We start from the raw sequence: 22,345 nt of genomic DNA, 5'->3' as shown, positions 1-22,345 counted from the left end.
ACACTCTATGGATGTGAAAGCTGGACTTTGAAGAAGCAAGATAGGAAAAGCATTGACGCTTTTGAACGTTGGTGTTGAGCACTGTAAGATATTCTCCTTAGGGGACAGGGCCATAGTTCAGTGGTAGATGCATCTGCTTTGCATACAGAAGGTCCTGGGTTCAATCCCCAGCAGCATCTCCTGATAGGCTTGGGAGAGACTCCTGATTGAAACCTTGGTGAGACCACTGCCAGTCAGTGTAGACAATACTGAGCTAGATGGACCAAGGGTCTGACTCAGTCTAAAGCAGCTTCCTCTCTTCCACCCACCCCACCCCCCGCAATCTGGTGCCCCCACCCCAGGGTGTGCCAAAGGAACATGTTGGGTGTGTTGGCTTTCACCAGTTCCGAATCCACATCTGCTTGGGGGGCGGGGCACCCTCCAGAGTGCATTTTGAACCGAATGATGACCCATCCCCACAGTCCTCTGGCACTCTGTTGCCTCCACTCCAGGGTGGGACAGAGGGCCATTTTGAGTGTTTTCACCCATGTCAAGTATGCAGCGCTTTTGTGAGACTCCTCCCTCCCCGCCAGAGTAAGGTAAAGTGTGCCGTCAAGTCGATTTCGACTTCTAGTGCCCACGGAGCCCTGTGGTTTTCTTTGGTAGAATACAGGAGGGGTTGACCATGGCCGCCTCCCACACAGTATGAGATGATGATGCCTTTCAGCATCTTCCTATATCACTGCTGCCTGATAATATAGGTGTTTCCCATAGTCTGAGAAACATACCAGCGGGGATTTGAACTGGCAACCTTCTGCTTGTTTGTCAAGCATTTCCCCACTGCGCCATTAAGTGTTGTACATGGATGAAATCTGAACAACATCTGATGACCCATCCCCACCCATACTCAGTGCCCGGTTCCCCCGTCCTAGGGTAGGGCAAATGGAATATGTTCCCCATGGTATGTAAACGTTTCTTTGGTATACATACAATATACTTGAAGTCAGTTTGAAAGCAGGAGAGAAAATCCCCATAGGGCTCGTGTCTTTGTTTGAAAGGAAACCAGGTTTGATGGCAGAACACCTGGAAGGCCGTGGGCCTGAAGCCGCTCATGTCCTCTTTGAAGCGAAAGAGCATCCTCGCTTTGAGGGAGCCGACCAGCTGCAGGCTAGAAATGATTAACTTGATCAAACCGAGGCTTGGACAGAGGGCTGTCTGGGGAAGCGGTGTTTAAGTGGCAGCCAATTCAGAAGATGATTAAGTCTCGCCTCCGCAGTATGAGGGGCCGTTCCCAGCATTTAAGAGCCATCATTTCCAGCTAGCCGCCCACTCGTCCCTTGCCACGCAGGTCAAGCTGAGCAGGAACTGCGCACTTCTGGCTGCTCAGTGGAGACAGAAGACCAGGGATGGGGAAGGGGAGCTGGATGAAGGATGTGCCCATGAAGCCATTCGGGAAATCCTTCTGTCCCTGCACGAGGGCTGTGCATCTTTGCAGCATTTCATCATCATCCCAGATGGGTCAACCAGGGCTAGGAGAGGCGCTATAAGAGGATGGTGTTGTGATCCCAGCCCCAGGGGAGTAGCGAGGTTGGAGTGGGCCCAGAGACAAGATTTGAAAATGCCCCCCCACTCACTGAAGCTCAGCTCATGAAGTAGAGAAATCTTAAATGAGGCTGAATAATGGTAACAAAAAGCATAGTAAAATTTTATACACACACACACACACACACACACACACACACACACACACACACTATGTGCCACAATAGAACATCATCCTAAATTATTTTTTTTTAAGGTTTTGTAAATTGTGGGTGATGCAAGTCATTTAATGGTCCTAGAAAAAGACATGCTGTTCTGGTAGCTCCTCCAGGTCTTAACACTCACGTCAGTTTCAGAGGATGAATACAACTGAAGGAAGCCCGGGCAGGTGTGTAGCTGGTCATGTCACGTGACTTGCCTCTGGGCCCCCCCCAAGGCAGTGGGCCCCCGGACAACTGTCTCCCCTTGCCCTATTAAAGGTACGCCCCTGCCCAGCCCCCAGCCCTCTGCCCCTACTTCCCCGTGGCAATTATTTATTATTTCTTGTTTACACAGTCAGACAGGTGCCACTGACTGGTTTGTTTTATCCAGACATCAAGTCCTTCCCAAGGACCTGGGATGGCTGAATTTTATCATCAACTAGTAGTTTTAAGCCAGTTTAAATAACGGGCGCTAGGACCTTTTTTTTTTAATTTTGTTGTCCTTTATTCCTTCTCCTTTTCTCTTGCCCTCCTTTTTTTTCTTATATGTATGCAAAAAATGATACAGATGAAACATGTGAAGCTTGTGGGGAAGAGTGATGGGAAAAGCTTTATCGGCTGAGTTTCTCTGTCGGTCATCTGTTGCTGTTCAAGGCACATATAAGAAAAAGCCACATCCCTACTTGCTGCCTTGTAAGCTAAGAGCAAAACAGCTTCTCTACTCACCCCCCACCTTCTTTTCTCTTCCTGATGTGAGTTGGATTACTGCCCGAGATGTTGTTTCCTTCCCGCCTCTCGCCCACCCGCCCTCCCAGCTTCCCAAAATCTCCTTCCCCACTCCCCCCCCCAATGATTAAGGGACAAAATGGCCCATGAGAAGGCCGCCGCTGCCGCCTATCGCCCACCCAGCTGCCCGAGCCCACCTTACCCGCTCCAGCCCGCGACAGTCGGGCGAAAAAAAAAACAATTCGCAAAGAGGAAGTGAGGAGCTCACAAACAGAGCTCCTCTCTGTGCTAATCTGCTGCCCATACTGTTGCAATGGATGCTAAGGTCGTCTAGGCGGGGGCGACGGCGGCCTTCTCATGGGCCATTTTGGCCCTTAATCATTGGGGGGGAGTGGGGAAGGAGATTTTGGGAAGCTGGGAGGGCGGGTGAGGGCTTGGGCTCTGTCTCTTTCGGCTGAGGAGGCGGCTCTGCTGCCACCTCGGCCAGTTTCCCCCGCTGCCGCTTCTCCGGCTTCTTCGGGGCGGCTGCTTGTGGCCGCCCAACATGGCCGCCGGGTGCTGGTGGTCGTGCCTCCCTCGGACTGTTGAATAGTTGTTGAATAGTTTCTCATTCTTGACCATTTGAAGTGCATCTTCTTCACTCTCCTTGATATATTCTTCAAGGCCTCTTTTCTCCTCCTCTACTGTTTGATGGACTTGCAGCATTCCTCTTCCACCTGAGCTGCGAGGGAGGTACAGCCTATCTACATCACTGTGGGGGTGCAGAGCATGATTGATGGTCATGATTTTCCTGGTCTTACGATCTAGCGTCTCTAGCTCTGCCTGGGTCCAGTCTATTATTCCTGCAGTGTATCTGATAACAGGTATAGCCCAGGTGTTTATGGCTTGTATGGTGTTCCCGCCATTGAGTTTGGACTTGAGGATTTTTCTAACTCTCCCGATGTATTCACTTCCAATTTTTCTTTTAACTTAAGTGTGTGCGATGTTATCAGCCTAGAGAATGCCCAAGTATTTGTAACGTTCTATTATTATTATTATTATTATTATTATTATTATTATTATTATTATTTATTTTTTAAACTTATATACTGCCCAAACTTTCGTCTCTGGGCGGTTAATTCAGTTTAACTCCAGGAAAACATAAAGGCAAGAAAATGCCCACTCTAGTTCCACCGTTAAGAACATAAGAACAGCCCTGCTGGAGCAAAGAAGTGGCAAAGAATATTATTGGGGGAGTGAGGATTTTGATAAACCTTGAGGTCGTTCTCACAACTGGGCAGGCAGGGTCCTGGTGGGCAGCAGGGAAGGCTGCAGAATCCCGCCTTCCCTGAAGACGATCTCCGAGGACCATGTGGGCATATGATGCTGCTGCCTCGGGGAGCGTGGAGGCATGGGGGACCAGGAAACATCACCCTGTCCCCCAGAAATCCCACAATGCATGGTACATTCAGTGGCTTTTGAACTTTTGAACCCAGGGAGCGTGGAGGCCAGGACGTGTCATCCTGGCCCCTGGAAATCCCACAATGAACGGCTCAATGAATGGCATTGTGGGAATCCCGCTAGTGACGAGTAGGCACACCGTCAGTTCTTCAGCGCCAACTGCAAGCAGCCGGCGCTGGCACACAATCAGGGAAATGGGTTTAGGGGAGTGCTCACACCCCTAACCTCATTTACGAGGCAAGCTACCTAGGCAGGTTCACTGCCAAGATGCCGCCGGAAGCCATGTGCCTCTGGGATACTTTACAGACAGGGCTGTTACCCCGAATCTCCTTCGGAAGAGAGTGTGTGCGTTCACACACCAGCCAAACTTACATCAAAGTCCCTCTGAGATCATCGGAAACACTCCACACACGAATTGGGCTTTGTCTTCTGAATTCTAGCTTATCTCGATGTATTTTCTGGGTTTTCTAAACGTTGGTTTTAAGCAAGTTTTTCTGAAAACGCCGGAGCAAATAGGGAGAGGCACTGACGTAGAATCATTAGCATGCTAAGAGGGATACAGTCTTTAGGAATGCAGATATAGCTCTTTAGAAATCTTGCCCCCATTGGCTAGAAGGAAAACACAGAGGCATGCCATGTGAACTTGCATCAAAACAAAACCAGGAGCAGAGGGGAGGGGCTGCTTCCCTGAATGCCGTGAGTGTGATTCAAAGTGACTTCACTCAACATTTACCCCGCAGCATGAAGCCATGTGCCAATAACTCCCTAGCGGTTCTTACAGACAGCCAAGCAGCTTTGGCTTCCTTAGACTGATCTTGGCTGTTCGTGAGAACAGCCTCATTGACTACTTACTATTAGAGGTGAGGAAATTAATGTTGCTAGTTTAGTGACGTCCAGAATGCAACATCCAAATATCTTTGTGGGAAAGCTGCATGTCCCGAGACTGGAAGGAAGGAAGAAGCTTATGTGCACTTTGCAAGGAAACACTCCTATTGTCTAATTTTAACTCTAAGCTTACTAACTCAGTGGCTAAATACTGTTATATAGTGTGTAAGCACCACTTGCTTGTTTATGATTCTGTTTCTGGTCGATGACTGGCATAAAATTACTCTACTCTACTACTCTACTCTTGAAACTCCAAAATTATTTCAGCAGCAGGGTTTATTTCAGCCAAGCATATTGATAGAGCTGATATTATTTTTATGGACAAAAGCTGATATTATTTCAGCCAAGCATGATGATAGAGAACATGGAGGCTGAGAAGCTTCTAGAAGCCTTCTGGAAGTTTTACACACAGGGCTTTTAAAGCCCTTTAACTCGCATCTCCTCCGGAATGGAGAAGGTGCATTCACATATTGGCAAGATTTACCTTGAAGTCCCTGCGAGTTAGACGACTGCGAGGAGACATGATAGAGGTCTATAAAATCATGCATGGTGTGGAGAAAGTGGATAGAGAGAAATTCTTCTCCCTTTCACATTACACTAGAACCAAGGATCATCCCATGAAACTGATTGCCAAGAAATTTAGGTTCAACAAACAGAAGTACTTTTTCACACAACGCATAATCAACTTGTGGAATTCTCTGCCACAAGATGTAGTGGCAGCCAACAAACTGGATGGCTCTAAGAGGGGTTTAGATAACTTCATGGAGGAGAGGTCTATCAATGGCTACTGGTCTGAGGGCTACAGGCCACCTCCAGCTTCAAAAGCAGGATGCCTCTCAATACCAATTGCAGGGGAGCAACAGCAGGAGAGAGGCCATGCACATACCTCTTGCCTGTGGGCTTCCCAGAGGCATCTGGTGGGCCACTGTGCGAAAAAGGGTGCTGGACTTGATCAGGCCTTGGGCCTGATCCAGCAGGGCTGCTCTTATGTTCTTATAGGGGAGCAGTTCACACACAATTTGAGTTTTTCACTGCACATCAGAGTATCGTCCGATTTATATCCAGGGTAAAAAAATAAATAAATCCACTTTTTGTGTCGGGTTTTTTTTGGACAACTTTGAGTACGCAATAAAGCCTCCCCGTAAACTCACGGTAAAGCCTGCTGTGTGTAAAAGGCTTTGGGAGCTATTTCCCCCACCCCACAGAGCCTTGGGAGCTACCCTCACAAAACTGTGGCTTGGGGAGCTTGAGTCAGTCACAAAATGACTTTTTGGAAGCTCCAATGCTTCACACGGCCCTAATAGTCACCCTAGAAAGAGGACGGACAGCCATTGCTACAGCCTCAGAAAAGACTACAAATCCCAGGAGCACCCATGCTGTTCCCTAGATTCCTAGAAAAAGGAGGGACACAGACAGCCCTATACAATTCAATTAAACAATTAAGAAATTGGCTTCCATGTTGCATCTTTGGATGTCAATATGGGCCGTGGGCCTGAAAAGGCTGAGGATGGGTGCAATAGCCCCTGTTTTTACATAAGAAACCGAACTGAGATGCTGAGACCTCCCAGGCCCTGAGCAAAACAGATCATCAGGATATGTTTTTATCACTCTGCAAGCCTTGTACAACCGCCAGAGCCAGGATAATGGAGATTTTAATTAGCTGGATATTGATGGACATAATAACTGAGTAGAGCGGGTTGGACGGGGGGGGGAGTACCCAAAAGGATGCCTGTTGCTCGAAGGGAGAACAAAATCGATCCCTCCGCAGCATGTTAAATAACTAACCAAAAGAACAGTTTGGAGGCTGTTCTCCAAGTTGCCTCCTCCCTCTAGCCCCACCGCTGACTTCTAAGAAACCGGCCAAGCATGATGATCAAGAACATGGAGGCTGAGAAGCTTCTAGAAGCCAAATGTTTGCAATCGTCTTTAACTTCAAAGATTCATGAGAATAAAACAGCAAAATGGGGAGAAGAGCGGGGGAAACAGAGGCAAGGGAATGAGGTTGGGGAAGGCAGCAATCTGTTTCAGCGGGGATGCTGCCTGGGAGAAAGCAGGGAAAATATATATGCCCCGAGGAGGCAGGTCTGTCATTCCAGCCTCATGAGGGAATGTCTGCAGATGGCAGGAAATGTTTCAGGGGCGGAAGAATGTCAGCGGGGAATTGCCGTGGCAGAAAGCGTCCCCCTGAGAGGGGGAGAAGGAAACCGAAAGGTGGATTCCCAACCTAGGCCTTGCCACAGAATGAGGCGGCCGCAAAGGGATGGAGTTCCAAGGCAACGGAATGGATGACTGCTGTAAAAAAACATGGCACCTGTACTCTGTGGGAAATACCTGGCCTGTGCAAAGTGGGCCTGTTTCACTTCGGGGTCGCTGCGGAGCTTCGTAAGGGTCCCCCGGTTTGCCTCAGCCCCCTTCAGACTCACTTCATGGGAGTCTGCTTTGCTTCGAGCGGAGCCATTCGGCTGCTCAAAGCTTTTTGCAGAGAGCAGGTCTTGTGGTCGTGAACATGAATTGTCCCCTTGCGAAGCAGGGTCTGCCCTACACGTGAGGGCTGTCTCTGCTGTAAGATCTTCCCCTTAGGGGATGGGGCCGTTGCTCAGTGGTGGAGATTCTGCAGCAGCAGCCATTGCTGCCAAACAAAACCAGCCACAGCTGGGGATTCGGATGCAAAACAAATCCTCTTTCGCCCACACCAAGCAGTCAGCTAACCTGTACTTTTAGTCTAGACGATATTTTTCGTCTGGGCCAAGAGGTGGACTGCCACTCTTGGGAAGAGCTCCTTGGCTAATTTCGACTCCTCCGCGTGGTTTCCCTTCACCAATCATTTTTATCCCACAGCCTTATTCCTTCAGCAGACAGGGTGAGGCACAGACACTCCGCTCACCAGCAGATGCTCCAGTGAAAAGCAAGATTCACACATTACATTGCACACAAGTACAGGTGTGTCGGGGGGGTGAGATGCGGGAGAGAGAGGCAGCCGGTCGGGCACGTCCAAGCTTGTGTGGGCCTCATCTGTCAGCCCCTCCTGTAGGAACACAGGAACATAGGAAGCTGCCATCTACTGAGTCAGACCATTGGTCTATCTAGCTCAGTATTGTCCTCACAGACTGGGAGCAGCTTGGAACCTAGATGCTCTTCTCAGAGAGGCCCCATCCGCTAAGGGGAATATCTTTCATGGCTCACATGTGGTCTCCCATTCAAATTCAACCAGGGCAGACCCTGCTTAGCTAAGGGCACAAGTCATGCTTGCTACCACAAGACCAGCTCTCCTCTCCAGTTTGGGTAATGGCAATGACGCAGCGGCCTGAATGATTCAAAGGGAGAGGGAGAGTTGCAGGAGCTCCTGAGAATGTCACAGGATCTTGGATGGGATTTCAGGTGGGTCCTGGGTCTCGTGAGAAAGGTGAGGGATGTGTGGGGCTATTCAAGGGAGGAACAACCAATGACAAGGGGGCAGTTACCGATGAGGGCTTTGGCTGGTTACAGCCCTGTGAGTCGGCTAACTGAGGCAGAGGTGCTGTAACCCATAGAACTGAGGCCACCATCAATCCTGCCTTGCCAGACAATGAGGCCGCCATCTTGGCCCACCCAGCTTAAAAGGTGTTTGTACATGTTTCTGTGTGGATGACATCTTGAAACTCCACTTGGGGACTGGTCCCCTAAAATGTAGGGAAAGACAGTAGGCTTGTTCACACAGCTGAAAACTGGGAGGCATCCTACCCAATTTCAGGAGCTGTAAGTAAGTAAGTAATAGGTTTATTGTTGTGTAAGTAATAGGTTCATTGTTGTGATATATGTATGTGCGCCCATATTGTGATTGTATGCAAATTAAACAATAATTAAACAATAAGGTCGGAGACATCAGCAGTGATCATCAGCTGGCTTCCCGCTCCATCCTACCCAGCAGCTAGCTGACAATCATTGCCAGCGTCTCGAACCTTGTTTTTCCCTCGCACACAATCATGGTTATGTCACGGTTAGGAGAGCTGGTTACACTCCAAATAGGTAGTCATGTGTTTGCAAAGATCAAGGTAGACACTAGTGATCACATGGGAGCAGGGAGCTGGGTAGGACAGCTTTTCTTCTGCCCTCGATAAAGTGCTGAGGACAGAAAGTGGGTTGGCCACACCTGTAATATCCAGCATTTGGCTCCTTCCTCCTACCTTGATCTTTGCAGACACACAGCTGCTGGTTGGAGGTGCATGGCTCCACTACCCTGGCACCCCTACCCTGGCTCCCCTGCCCTGGATCCCCTACCCTGGATCCCCTACCCTGGCTCCCCTACCCTGGTTCCCCTACCCTGGCTCCCCTACCCCGGATCCCCTACCCCAGCTCCTCTACCCTGGCTCCCCTACCTTGGCTCCCCTACCCTGGCTCCTCTAACCTGTCCGGGCCCCTATTTAGGGTCATGAGAACAGCCCTAATGTGTGATCCCTGTGTGCACAAACACAGAGATCAGCAATCTGTGTACACCATATACAAATAGTTCATGTGTACAATGTAACATCATGTGTACAATGTCAGTAGCACTAGATATTGAGGTCATCCTCATGACCAGTTCTACCCAGGCTAGCGCAGCCCTACCCATGTAGAGCTGTCACAAGAGGTGTGGGGGTCGATCCCAATCCCAGGGCTCCTCAGCTGGGTAGCCCGGGTTTGAAACCCCGGCTAAAAGTGAGGGAAGGATGCACGCTCCCTCCTTCCTCACCGCCCGGTCATGTGGATGCTTGGGCTGTTGGCAGCCCAAGTGACCATAGAGCTGGGTGCACGGAGTGTCTGGCACTGAGGAAATCTCCCAATCAACTGTGCTCTTCACACAGTGCATTGTGGGATGCAGGAGAACCCAGCCTGCATTTTCCCCACCCCCTCGCCGCTCCCGGAGAGCTTGTGCACCAGACATGTGGGTGTGCGGCGTTTGGGTGCCTGGGGGGGGGGTGGCTTTGATCATTTGGGGGAAGCCCCAGCCCATGGGTCGCGTGAATGACCCTATAGTCAAGTTTTATGTTCTTATGTTGCAGTAAGGGCACTGTTGCAGTTCCTTTAAGGCTGGTCTGTAAAGACGTTGCTGTGTTAGGAGAACAGAAAACACTGGGCAGAATCCAACCGTACTCATTTCACTTGGACCTGCAGAGAACATCTGGGCAGATTGTACTCACAATGACTTAGGGAGATGTGTGTTAGTCAACCTGTCAGCATTGATAAAGGCATTTGCAAGCTTCTGAGTTATTTAAAGAAAGACTTCTGAATATCAAGACAATGAATAATTGCAGTTAAGGGGGGGGGACGGTTTGAGAGAAATGGAACAGTAAATAAATACACTGTACAGAGAAAAGAGAAAAGAGAGATCTGTCACTACCCTCGGTAGCTGATGACAACCTTGCTCCAGTGGTAAGAGGGGGGGAAAGAGCTATTTGCCAAGAAAAGTATGGGTGGAAGAAACTCTCTGTAGTAGACTGACTGGATATAGCAAAAGAGACGTCTTCGCTGCCTGTAACAGGGCTGTAGCCACAGAAATAGGTAGATAGGAAGCTGCCATCTACTGAGTCAGACCATTGGTCCATCTGGCCCAGCACTGTCTACACCAGGCCTGCTCAACTTAGGCCCCCCAGCTGTTTTTGAACTACAGCTCCCATAATCCCCAGCCACAGTGGCCAATCACCAGGGATTATGGGAATTGTAGGCCAACATCTGCAGGAGGGCTGAAGTTGAGCAGCCCTGCTCTACACTGACTGGCAGAGGCTCTCCAAGGTTTCAGGCAAGAGTCTCTCCCAGCCCTACCTAGAGATGCTGCCAGGGATCAAACCTCTCCCTCTCCCATCACACTAGAACCAGGGGTCATCCCATGAAATTGATTGCTGGGAAATCTAGAGCCAACAAATGGAAGTACTTTTTCACACAATGCATAATCCACTTCTGGAATTCTCTGCCACAAAATGTGGTGACAGCCAACCACCTGGATGGCTTTAAGAAGGGTTTGGATAACTTCATGGAGGAGAGGTCTATCACTGGCTACTAGTCGGAGGGCTACAGGCCACCTCCAGCAGGGCTATAGGCCACCTCCAGCCTCAAAGGCAAGATGCCTCTGAGTACTAGTTGCAGGGGAGTCACAGCAGGAGCGAGGGCAAGCCCTCAACTCCTGCCTGTGGCTTCCAGCAGCATCTGGTGGGCCACTATGCGAAACAGGATGCTGGACTAGATGGGCCTTCTCGGGCCTGATCCAGCAGGGTTGTTCTTATGTTCTTATGAACCTGAGACCTGAATGCAAAGCAGATGTTCTACAACTGAGCAAAGGCCCCATCCCTTAAGGGGAATCTTAACAGTGTTCACATATACTCACCCAGTCAAATGTAAACCAGAGCAGATCCTGCTAAGCAAATGTTTGTCACTGCAAGACTGACTCTCCACCCCTGATATCTAGGTCTGGCTCCCTCAGAGAGGTTTCTGCAAGGCCTTAATGTAAGGCATGTTTCCAACAAATGCCTCCAGTAGCCAGATCCATTTCCTTTAGCCCTGCCACCACTAATGCAGCTCCCAGACAGAGAAAGCTATTGGTCTATTCTTCGCTGCACTACAGCGCCACCCAGATAATGGACAGAGAGGGTACTGCAGCTCTTCAGGCCAGTCGAGCCAGATGATATAGGGAACTAGCAGGGGCCTGGCTGCTAGTTTCCTATATCCAGCTTCAGGGCTGGATCCGCAGTCTGAGCAATTGTCTCTATAAGTAGCCACACGGACTGTTCTTGTTGTCTAATCAAAAGTCATACAGCTATGCCAACAGCAATCCAGCTTACTGTTCTTAACGGCAACAGAATGGTTCTCTGATGCAACCAAATGATTAACTAAAACATTGGTTGATTAATCTGCAGTCCATTGCCTTCCATCTTCCCCCCACCCCCTTCAATATATTCTTCTTTTTTTAGCATGTCTTTCATCTCTATCCCACATTTCAGCCAAACAGGCTCCCACAGTAGCACAGAGAATAAATAACCCCATTAAAATACAATAAAGCTAAAAATAAAATAAAATTAAAATCAAAAATCAAAACAACAGGAAAATAAACCCAGATAAATGGCTCCAGCCTAGCTATAAAAGCCATAAATGTCATCGTAGAGGCTGGTCTCCGCCATAAATGCCTGTTGTGAAAAGGAAAGACCTTCACCCCTCTCCCCAAAAGCAGGGACTGAATGAGCTGGCTAGGCATAGCTCCTGCACAGGGAGTTCCATAGGAAGGAACCTATGGAACTCCCTGCCACTGCAGAGCAGATCCAGGATTGGTGCCATTGCTGTTGGTAACAGGAGTGGCTCAGGATGGAAAGGTCTTGTGGTACTGAGCATGAATTGTCCTTCATTGGGGACAATCATATTCACTACTGCAAGGCCCGCTTTCAGCCCCCAAATATGTCTTTTGATACTTCTATCAGCTTACTCAGTGCTCAAAAATCTAGTGAATGAGCAACTCATTCATAACACTTGTGAATGAGGGGGGAATTAAACAGATCTGGAGATTATTTCTAGTTTCTTGCCCATCTGGACCTAGGACAGAATTGTTTTCCACCATGAAGGCAAGCTGCAGCAATTCCTTTTTGCTAGCGAAAGGCCAAGACAGAGATCTGGACTGTCAACAGTTCAACTGCCCTCGTTCGGCTTGCGTAGAGGTGACTGTGACACACCCCTCCCTCTGGCTGGCAACCTGGTTCAGCTCTGTTCCCAGAGTGTGTCAAGGGGAGATAAATCCAGAGTCAGGCACAAAATGTCAAACGCAGGTTGGCCAAGTGCTGATATACACATGCTGAACTGTTCACAGGGCTGGAACGCATCGTCCTGGACTGTGACATCTATTGATCAAAAACGTTGAATCATTGGGGCGGGGCAGGAGAGCCGAGCTGTGATTGCTGGAGTTGTGCAGGTCCAATGCACTATTGATTTCTAGACGCCGTGGAGGGGTCTGTGTGATTTGATCCTGTGTTCCTAGGCATTGTTATTGCAGCAGCACCTGAAGTGGATGGAGTGGGGCTTTAGCTCAGTGGTAGAGCGTCTGCTTTGCATGCAGAAAGTGCCAAGCAAGGGCGTAACTATCATAGGGCAAGGGGAGACAGTTGTCTTGGGGGCCCCCCCAGAGGCAAGTCACATGACTGACTCCCCCCGCCGCGCACCCACCCGGGCTTCCTTCAGTTGGATTCATCCTCCGAAATGGATGTGAGTGTTAAGACCTGGAGCTACCAGAACAGCATGTCTTTCTCTAGGACCATGAAATGACTTGCATTGTCCACAATTTACATTGTCCACAATTTAAAAAATAGGATGATGTGGCACATAGGTGTCTCTCATATTCATTCATATATATATATATATATATATATATATATATATATATATATATATATATATATATGATGTTCTATTGTGGCACATAGTGTCATTCATATATATACACATATACACACATACACATACACACACACACTTTTTGTTACCACTGTTCAGCCTCATTTTAGATTTCTTTGCTTTATGAGCTGAGCTTCGGGGGGGGGCATTTTAAAATCTTGTCTCTGGGCCCACTCCAACCTTACTACGCCTCTGGTCCCAAGTTCAGTCCCTGGCAGCATCTGTAGGTAGGGCTGGGGAAACTGGCAAATGCAGCTCAATGTAAGTGAAAGGTGATGTGCACTGAGGCTAAAAATCCAAACTCCATGTATACACTGATGGGGATTTTGCTGGCAGTGAACATCCGGGGAAAGGATAATGAGGTTGTGGAGGCTAGCTCAGTTGAAATGTTGACCCAGTGTGCAGCAGCTGTATAGAAGGCTAATTCCATGCTAGGGATCATTAGGGAAGGGATTGAAAATAAAACTGCCAATACAGGAGAACCTCGTTACTCGTGGGGTTTCTGTTCCTCGCCTACTCCCGCTAGTAACGGAACTGTGAGTAAGAAATCATTATTGCAATGGGGAAAGGGGGTTAGGTTCCAAAGTGGAGGGGAAATGGGGAAAGTATCCCAAAACCAGCAAAATAATTTTTAAAAACCTATTGTGGCATGCTCCACAGGGTCTGTATGTAGCCAGGAATCCCGCTATGTGCCCAGAAATGCCCCCAAATGTTCCCCCAAACCACAGAAAATCACAGAAAATAGTTTTTAAAAGCCCATTTTTGGAAGTAAAGATGAAAAAATGGTTTCCCGGATACAAAACGGCAGGCAGAAGTGATCTCCGCAATCACTTCTGGCCCTCTAGGAACTGCAAACACATGGGTTTAACCCCTCCGTATCCACGGATACTGAAAACAGGTTTCAATGAATCACCCCATGGATATGCGGAAACGCAAATAGCGGTCTCGTGAATAACTAGGTGATCCTGTAAGGCCCTTATACAAATCTATGGTGTGACCACAATTGGAGTACCGTGCACAGTTCTGATCGATGCCCCTTAAGAAGGACATTGTAGAGTGCAGAAAAGGACAACCAAAATGATCAGGGAGTTGGGGTGACTCCCTTAGATGATGAAAGACTAGAATGGTTGGGCCTTTTTTGTTTAGAAAGTCGGCAGCTAAGGAGGGAAATGAAAGAAGTATATACAATTATGCATAGCATGAACAAAGTGGATAGAGAGGGGTTTTTCACTCTGTCTCATAATATTAGAACCTAGAGTCATCTGCTGAAGCTTAATGCTGGGAGATTCAGGACAGACAAAAGGATATACTTCTTTACACAGCGTGTAGTTAAATTATGGAATTCGCTACCACTGGATGTTATGATGGCCACCAATCTAAAAGGTTTTTAAAAGAAGATTAGAGAAATTCATGGGGGATACGGCTATCAACAGCTACTGACCTTGATAGGAGGGATGTGCAAACCAGTTGCATATCAAACCAGTTTGGTTCAAAGGCTTGATGTCTCTCACACACACACACACACACACACGGTTCAGAGGGTTCGGAGGTTTTTTCCCGTGTTGTTTTTTTAAAATTACTTACCCCTCCAGGGGGACTTCCCCGAGGCTCCCCACCCCCCCGGGGTCCCCCCATTCTGGCCTCCGTTATGCCTTAAATTGCCCAGTTTGGGCCATCTTTGGCCTTTTCCCCATCATGCCAGCCATTCTAGAGGACACCACACATGCACAATGGCCCCCAGCATGGCCGTGTCATGACCCAGGCCATGTAGAGGCACATCGAGCATGCACGGCAGCCTCAAAAATGGCCACCGCAATGGGGGAAAGGCCAGGAAAGACTGCCCAAACCAGACAATTTAAGGCATAACAGGGGAAAGGGTGAACCTCTGGGGACACACACACACACACACACACAGAGAGAGAGCATCAGAGAAGCCCCCCAGAGGGGAGTAAATAATTTTTAAAAAACAACTTTTGATTAAATTCTGCCTTGTGGGAGGAGAGGGAGAGAGCCAGAGGAGTTTTGCTTTGCTTTGCCTGCCTGCTGCCTGGATTCTCTGCTTTTTGTTCCTGCTTTCCTGATTGAGGGAAAGAGAAGATAGTTTTTTCACCCCGTTCCTGCTGCTGAGAGAATCACTGCCTGCACCTGCTGTCTGTGCAAATCGATTTGGGTACAAAATTATTTGTACCCAAATGTATCCGTTTTGGGAGTTTTGTGGACAAAACAAATCACCCCTGTGCCAGCTGGCCAGATTCAGACCCCAAACAAATCAAGGATGATTCGATTCGGGTCCAGATCGAATCGAACAAATCGATTCATGCACATTCCTATTGAACAGTGGATATTCTGGCAGAACAGGAAGACCTCATGGTTGCCAAATATTGATTTCAAAAACCATAGGTCCCCTGAACTGGTGGCGATCTGGCTGGTCAGGAGGTGGAGCCAAGACAGAATGTGGCAGGTGATGGGTGGGGCTAAAAAGGGGTGGAGCAAGGTGGAATCTGCTCAGTTAGGGGTGGGGTCAAGATGGAATCTGGGCGGTCATGGGCCACAGAGGCAGGCAGTGTGTGGCTCCCTTGGCCGTTCGTTACACGTGCTTGCCCATTCTGACTAATCATGACTGTCCTGGCCAGACCAATAAAATACTTCCTGAGGGTTAATCCTAGTTGGAGAAGGTCAGTCCTGAGCTATGCTGAGACTTGGTTGGGGACGGAGGGGGAAACCTTTGCATACCAGGTGGCAGGAAGAACTTGATTTTCTTCTTCCTTTTTACCTAAGTACCCAACCGCCACCGCTGGCTGAACCTTCTCCATAATGATAGAGCACATGCCGGGCTAAGCTGGGAATGTAAACATCTCCCATGCCCCATATCCTTTGTGTAACTACAGGTTTCCTATCAGATCATGGGTTATGCAGCCCCCTGCCCACACAGTCCTCCTCCTCCTCCTGCCTCCTCTGTCAACCTCTGCTCTCCCCTGAATTAAACAAACCTCACACTGGTGACACTGTAATGCTAGCCTTTGCAAGCAAGTGTGGGTTACAGATAATTGCAGGCCACTCGCAGAAGCAGCGTCTGCTCCGAAGCCAAGACATCCTCTGTCTGATGGGAGGGAACTGGGGAGTTCCACAAAAAGGCAGCCTTGACTTCAGCTGTTCCAAAGAACCATGGGATATTAATAGCATCAATGAACAGTTGTTAGAGGCTCAGCACGTATCCAGACCAGATGAGGCGGCTTCTCAGCTGGCGGCAGTAGCGGCGAGGAGGACAATTGGTTTGTGCCCTGTGACGGATTCTCCGCTGGACTCTCCAGTTCAGGCATAAAAATATCAAATGAAGACCCTCCGAGAACCATTTTGGTTGCTGACCTGCTGAGTCAGACCCTTGGTCCATCTAGCTCAGTATTTTCTGCACTGACTGGCAGCGGCTCTCCAAGGTTTCAGGCAGGAGTCTCTCCCAGCCTACCTGGAGATGCTGCCAGGGAATTTCAACCTGGGACCTTCTGCATGCAAGCAGATGCTCTTCCACTGAGCGACAGCCTCATCCTAAAATGAACGACAAGAAATGCCCACAGATATGCACTGGTTCCTCCCCAATGCCCATAGGAATGCAGGGGGTTTATTCCTTTGGCCATTTGAAAATTCAGTGCGTTTCATGGCCATTTGGTCCATCTTGCCTACACTGATTCGCAGCAGCTGTCCATGGTTTCAGGCAGGAGTCTTCCCCAGCCCTACCTGGAGATGCCAGGGATTGAACCTTTTAGACCACCGCCTGCCCGCCCCCAACCCTTACAGAGGCAAATGGGAAAGAATCCACCAGAGACACAATAACATTGGACTGTGTACCAAACAGCCCCAATGAAGCCCCAGTGAAGCACTGTGTGGTTGGGGAGTTCTAATGAAATGCCGAATTTAGCAGAAAGTGGTCTTGTTCACATGAGCACACCGGCCGGGTAGGAGCAGTGCCAGGAGCACTCCCAAAATTTGGTGGTGTGCTTGCAAACATTAAAGTCAGAGTCAGGGAGAGTGATCGTGTGCAAGGCAGCCAATGGGTAGGACAGCTTTTCCTCCTACCCCGGTAAAAAGCCGGGGGTGGGATCTGGGTAAGTGGCTCGCAGCGGGTGGGGCTCTGAAGCCCTTCAGCCTCAGGCCTGGGTGCCAAAAATCCCTAGGTGCGCCGCTGGCCGTGGTTTGCCGCTCATAGCACTATGCTAATGGACAAGATGCATCCACTCCCTCATCCACTTAGCTCCTGGAGGTTCCTGGGAAGGGAGCCAAACCCCCAAACTGACACTAGCAAGCCACACCAGCAAAACTGTAAGGAATTATCTCCCAAAGGGCAAAAACGGGAGATGATGATTTGCCAGGGACAGATTAAAAAAACGGCACTGCCCTTGGTCAACAGAGTCAATCAGAAGGTGAATGGTAAAGGAACGCCACCAAGTCAAGCTTTCCACCGGCACGCTGCATCAGCAATCCTTATAGAGCCGAGGTCAAAATACTTCTGTCCTAACAAAGACGCGTTCAGCGACTTCTGCCACTTCCCAAACCGCCCATCCTATGAGCAGCTGTGGAGGAGTTCAGGGGGTGGCAGCTCCCCCCCCCGCCCCCCACACGACCTCTTTTTGGAGCCAATATTTCTTTCTTTCTTTCTTTCTTTCTTTCTTTCTTTCTTTCTTTATTTATTTATTTATTTATTCGATTGTTATACCGCCCTTCTGAAATGGCTCACGGCGGTTTACAATTAAGACAGAAACCATTAAAACCAATAACAATTAAAACAGAAATATTAATATAAACACCAATTAACAATTAAAACATCATAAAACACAATTAAACAATCACAACAATTAAAACCCTGAAAACCAGATTACAGCATTAAAACAATTAAAACTAATTGAAAACCCTGGAAGGCCTGGCCGAACAGATAGATAGGTCTTAAGGTCTCAATCATAAGCTATATGGATGAGAGAAGCAGTATTCATTGGGGGATTGTGTACAGAATTCCAAATTGTCCAACCTGATCATGGCCTCATCCACACAGTCATTTGAATCTAGGTCTCATGTGGGTTACCAGCATTACCATGATTGTGTAAACCCACACCAAGGTGGGAATCTCACATTCTTCTTGGGCCATAAACCACCTTGGTGTGTGTTCATACAATCACTCTGATGTTGATAGCCCACATTAAACCTAGATTAAAATGACTGTGTGGATGAGGCCATGATCAGATTGGGCAATTTGGAATTCTGTACACGATTCTGTGAACTGGGCCTAATGTTGTTGGGGCTTCGCCCCTTTTAAAATCCCTCCAGGAGGGGAAATGGGGGCCATTAATTACATCATACACCTTAGGATGCATCAATGAAACTGATACTGTTTGGTAGAGATCACCTTTCTGCATTTTAAAATGTGCAATCTGACTGCTTGACTTTTAACTGCAACAACTGTACTAATCCTTGGTTCGCTGAAAGCACATTGGTCTCCTTTGGAGTCACATGCATGTCTGGATTTTTCTGATGAACTTTTGGAAACCCCTCTGCTTTCCTAAGAAAACTTTCTACTGCGCAAAATAGCAGGATCATTTGTTAGGCTTCAAATTCTATCTCACGCCACAGCTACTCACACCCCTTTCCAGAAGTTCAGAAAGACAGCCCGTGGCTGCCATCTGGTGGGATAATCAAGAGACCACAGAAGTCAATGCGGATTTGGCTGATCAAGGTTATCCATATTCAGAGGATAAACCCCCTGCTGAGCTTTGATTCCTTGCTGCTTGCTGTATTAGTTTTGTCATTCAGACACCTTGGGGGATGGATTTCAGCATCTGCAACTCAGATGAAGAGCTTTTCACATATGAGGGTTAAAGCTCCTTTTGGTTCACTCATGTAAATTTTTCGGTTTGAATTTCGCAATATAAAACCAGTGTTTGGTCAGGATGTTTATTTGCATGACAAATGTCTCATCTTGGTTCCCCCCCCTCAAAAAAAAACACCAAAAAACCAATGACTGGATCTTCATCTAAATAGCACAAGGGCTCAAAGGCAGTTCAGATCTCGCATATGAAATGGCCGGTCTCTAAATCTGCAGTGCCTTAAATCTCACACTCATTATAGGGTTGCAAACTGACCAGAAAAAAGCAATCTGGCCTGCTCTTAACTACTACTTGATATGCAAAATATATGCAAGAAGCAGCCTTAATAGCAACCTGATGTGCAAGGAATGTCTGGTGAAACTTTTTCTGGCATAGTAACACAGAAAGCTGCCTTATACTGAGTCAGACCATCTAGCTCAGTACTCTACACTGACTGGCAGCAGCTCTCCAATGTTTTAGGCCAAAGTCTTTCCTAGCCCTACCCAGAGATGTCAGGTATGAACCTGGGACTTTCTGCATGCAGGCAGATGCTTTTTTACTGAGCTACGGCCCTATCCCCCAGGAGAATATGTACAGTGTTCACACGTAGTCTCCCATCCAAATGCAAACCAAGGCAGACTCTGCTTAGCAAAGGGAACAATCACTACCATAAGACCGTCTCTCCTCTCCATGGAGATAAGCAAGACCAACACAGTTCAAGCAGTTGTTAAAGGGCACAGCTGCATGGACCAGTTCCAGAACTGAATCCCTGGCCATCAGCATCATAACTCCAGACAACCTGAGATCTAGGGAGTGATGGAGAATGTGCAACTTGGCCAGAGAATCCAGGCAGGGGGTGGGGGGAAGTGGATTACATGGCCAGGGAATAATAGTTTGAATCCCACCTTGATATGGAATACTTCTTACACTTTGGCCCTGATTCACAGTTCCTCTCACTCACTTCTCAAATGACAGGGGGATCGAGTCAATCTAAAAGTCATCCTTTGCTTCTGTGTACATCACTCATCTTTCTTTTATGCACAGTTCTGGAAGACAAAGAATTCCATATCATTCCTCCATCAAAGTATATACAGGTGGGCCTCATTATTCACGGGGGTTCCGTTCCTTGCTTACAATCGTGAAGAACGAAGAATGGCATCTATGGGGATTAGGGGGTGAGGTTCTGGAGCCTGGAAAATGATCCAAAAAATGGGGGGGGGGAACCAGAGATAAGGATGGAGCACAGCACTGTACCATTTGTACATGTGCGGCAGCCTCCAAAATGGCCACTGTGCTGGGGGAAAGGCCTGGAAAAGGCCATAGACCGCCCAAACCGGGCGATGAGCGCATAATGGAGGCCGGCATGGGGGAAGGAGAACCTCCGCAGACCCCACCACCACCACCTCAGAGAAACCCTAAAAAAAAAAAATGGACTGGAAACCCCCCAAATGGTCGGAGGAGGTTTGGTCTGGGGTGGAGCTGAACCACCCCCAGTTCAGCTGAACCCCAAACTGTTGAATTTGAACTGGCTCAAAGTCAAACTAGTTTGGTTCCAAACCTGTTCTCGCACCCCTAGTCCCCGATACTTTTTGAGACAGAAAGTCTGGACGTTCACTGCATTATGAAGCAACAAATGAGCTCTATTTTTTCAGATCACTGCATTTCAATCTATTTTGGACCTGCACAGAAATCACTTAAGAAGTCAAAAAACACAAGAAGGCTGACGTGCTGGAGATATAAATACATTTTTCTAAACATATATACTCTTCCGCACAACTACCAACAAGTGGAGGGAGAGTGCTCTGTGCAGGCTAATGTCAACTTAGTAATGATGCGCAACATTTCAGAGCCCATTGGGGAAACCATATGGAACCTGCTTGCGCATGCGCTGCTTCAGAACAGCATCAAGGCTGCCCTGGAAGTCTGCAGCAGCCCCGGGGCGCAACGCTACTGATCCATGCTGTTGCGCATCATGTCAGCCGGTGACTTTATTTGACTGATGTGAAAGCAATTAGATAGCACCGCCATCATTATGAAATCACACACACACACAAAAAGCAGGCATATAAAAATAACATGGCAACAGATGTATCCTTTATCCACATGCACAGCAGGCATTGGCAAAAAGCAACAAGCTCCACCATCTGGCTTTTGTTAATTAGACCTAAGGCTTGGGGGAATCATGTGGTTTGAGCTTCAGAAAGGTCAACGGAGAAATGGCAGGATGGGTCTCAGCCGGGAGGGCTTTCCAGTTTCCACCACCTGGAGGCAGCAACAGATCTGACTCATGGGCTCCCCACACCTTCGATGATCTTGCAAGGCAGGGGTTCTCAAGCCTGGGTCTCCAGATGTTGGACTACAACTCCCAACATCCCCAGACACCATGGCCAAAGGCCATTGGAGTCTTTGGGAGTTGGACTACAACTCCCAGCATCCCCTTGAGAGTTGGCTGGGGATGATGGGAACTGTAGTCCAACAACCTCTGAGGGCCCAAGTTTGAGAACCTCGATTGTAAGTTATCTTCTGCTTTCGCCTTTGAAGGGTATGTGGGTGGTTCCTTTAAGAATGCAATAGGGCTGACACCTATGCTCCAGGGTGTTTTCCGTTCCAGCCAGGCTCCCGAGTTTCTAGAAGTTGCATCTCAACTCTCTTGCACACAGCTAGGGGCCAAAAGCCATTGGATGGCTTTCCTTGCATCTTCACTCCCCCCCCCTTAACCACCTACCTAGATTCCCTGCTTCAACAAACAGCTGGCACTGCGCCGTATTGGGCCTAATACGACAGCCTCTTCAAATATCCTGAAGGGCAGTCACATCAACGAAGCAGTGGACTTGTTCTTGGTTGTTCTGGAGGGCAGGACTGGAGCCAATGGGTCGAAATGGCAAGGAAGCAGATGTAGGCTGGACACGAGGAAGAATTTCCTAACTATAAGAGCTGCGGGGCAGAAGAAGAGTCTTCCCAGGCCTGGTGGTTTCCAGGAGCAGAGGCTGGATGGCCATCTATCTGGGATAGGATCATAGGAAGCTGCCATATATTGAGTCAGACCCTTGGTCTATCTAGCTCAGGATTGTCTTCACAGACTGGCAGCGGCTTCTCCAAGGTTGCAGGCAGGAATCTCTCTCAGCCCTATCTTGGAGAAGCCAGGGAGGGAACTTGGAACCTTCTGCTCTTCCCAGAGCGGCTCCATCCCCTGAGGGGAATATCTTGCAGTGCTCACACTTCTAGTCTCCCTTTCATATGCAACCAGGGTGGACCCTGCTTAGCTACGGGGACCAGTCATGCTTGCTACCACCAGACCAGCTCTCCTCTCTAATATAGCAGTTTCCCACACAGAGCTGG

Source organism: Hemicordylus capensis, chromosome 8 (assembly GCF_027244095.1).
Source record: "Hemicordylus capensis ecotype Gifberg chromosome 8, rHemCap1.1.pri, whole genome shotgun sequence".
NCBI classification, from domain to species: domain Eukaryota; kingdom Metazoa; phylum Chordata; class Lepidosauria; order Squamata; family Cordylidae; genus Hemicordylus; species Hemicordylus capensis.
Note: the sequence above shows the minus strand (reverse complement) of the source record.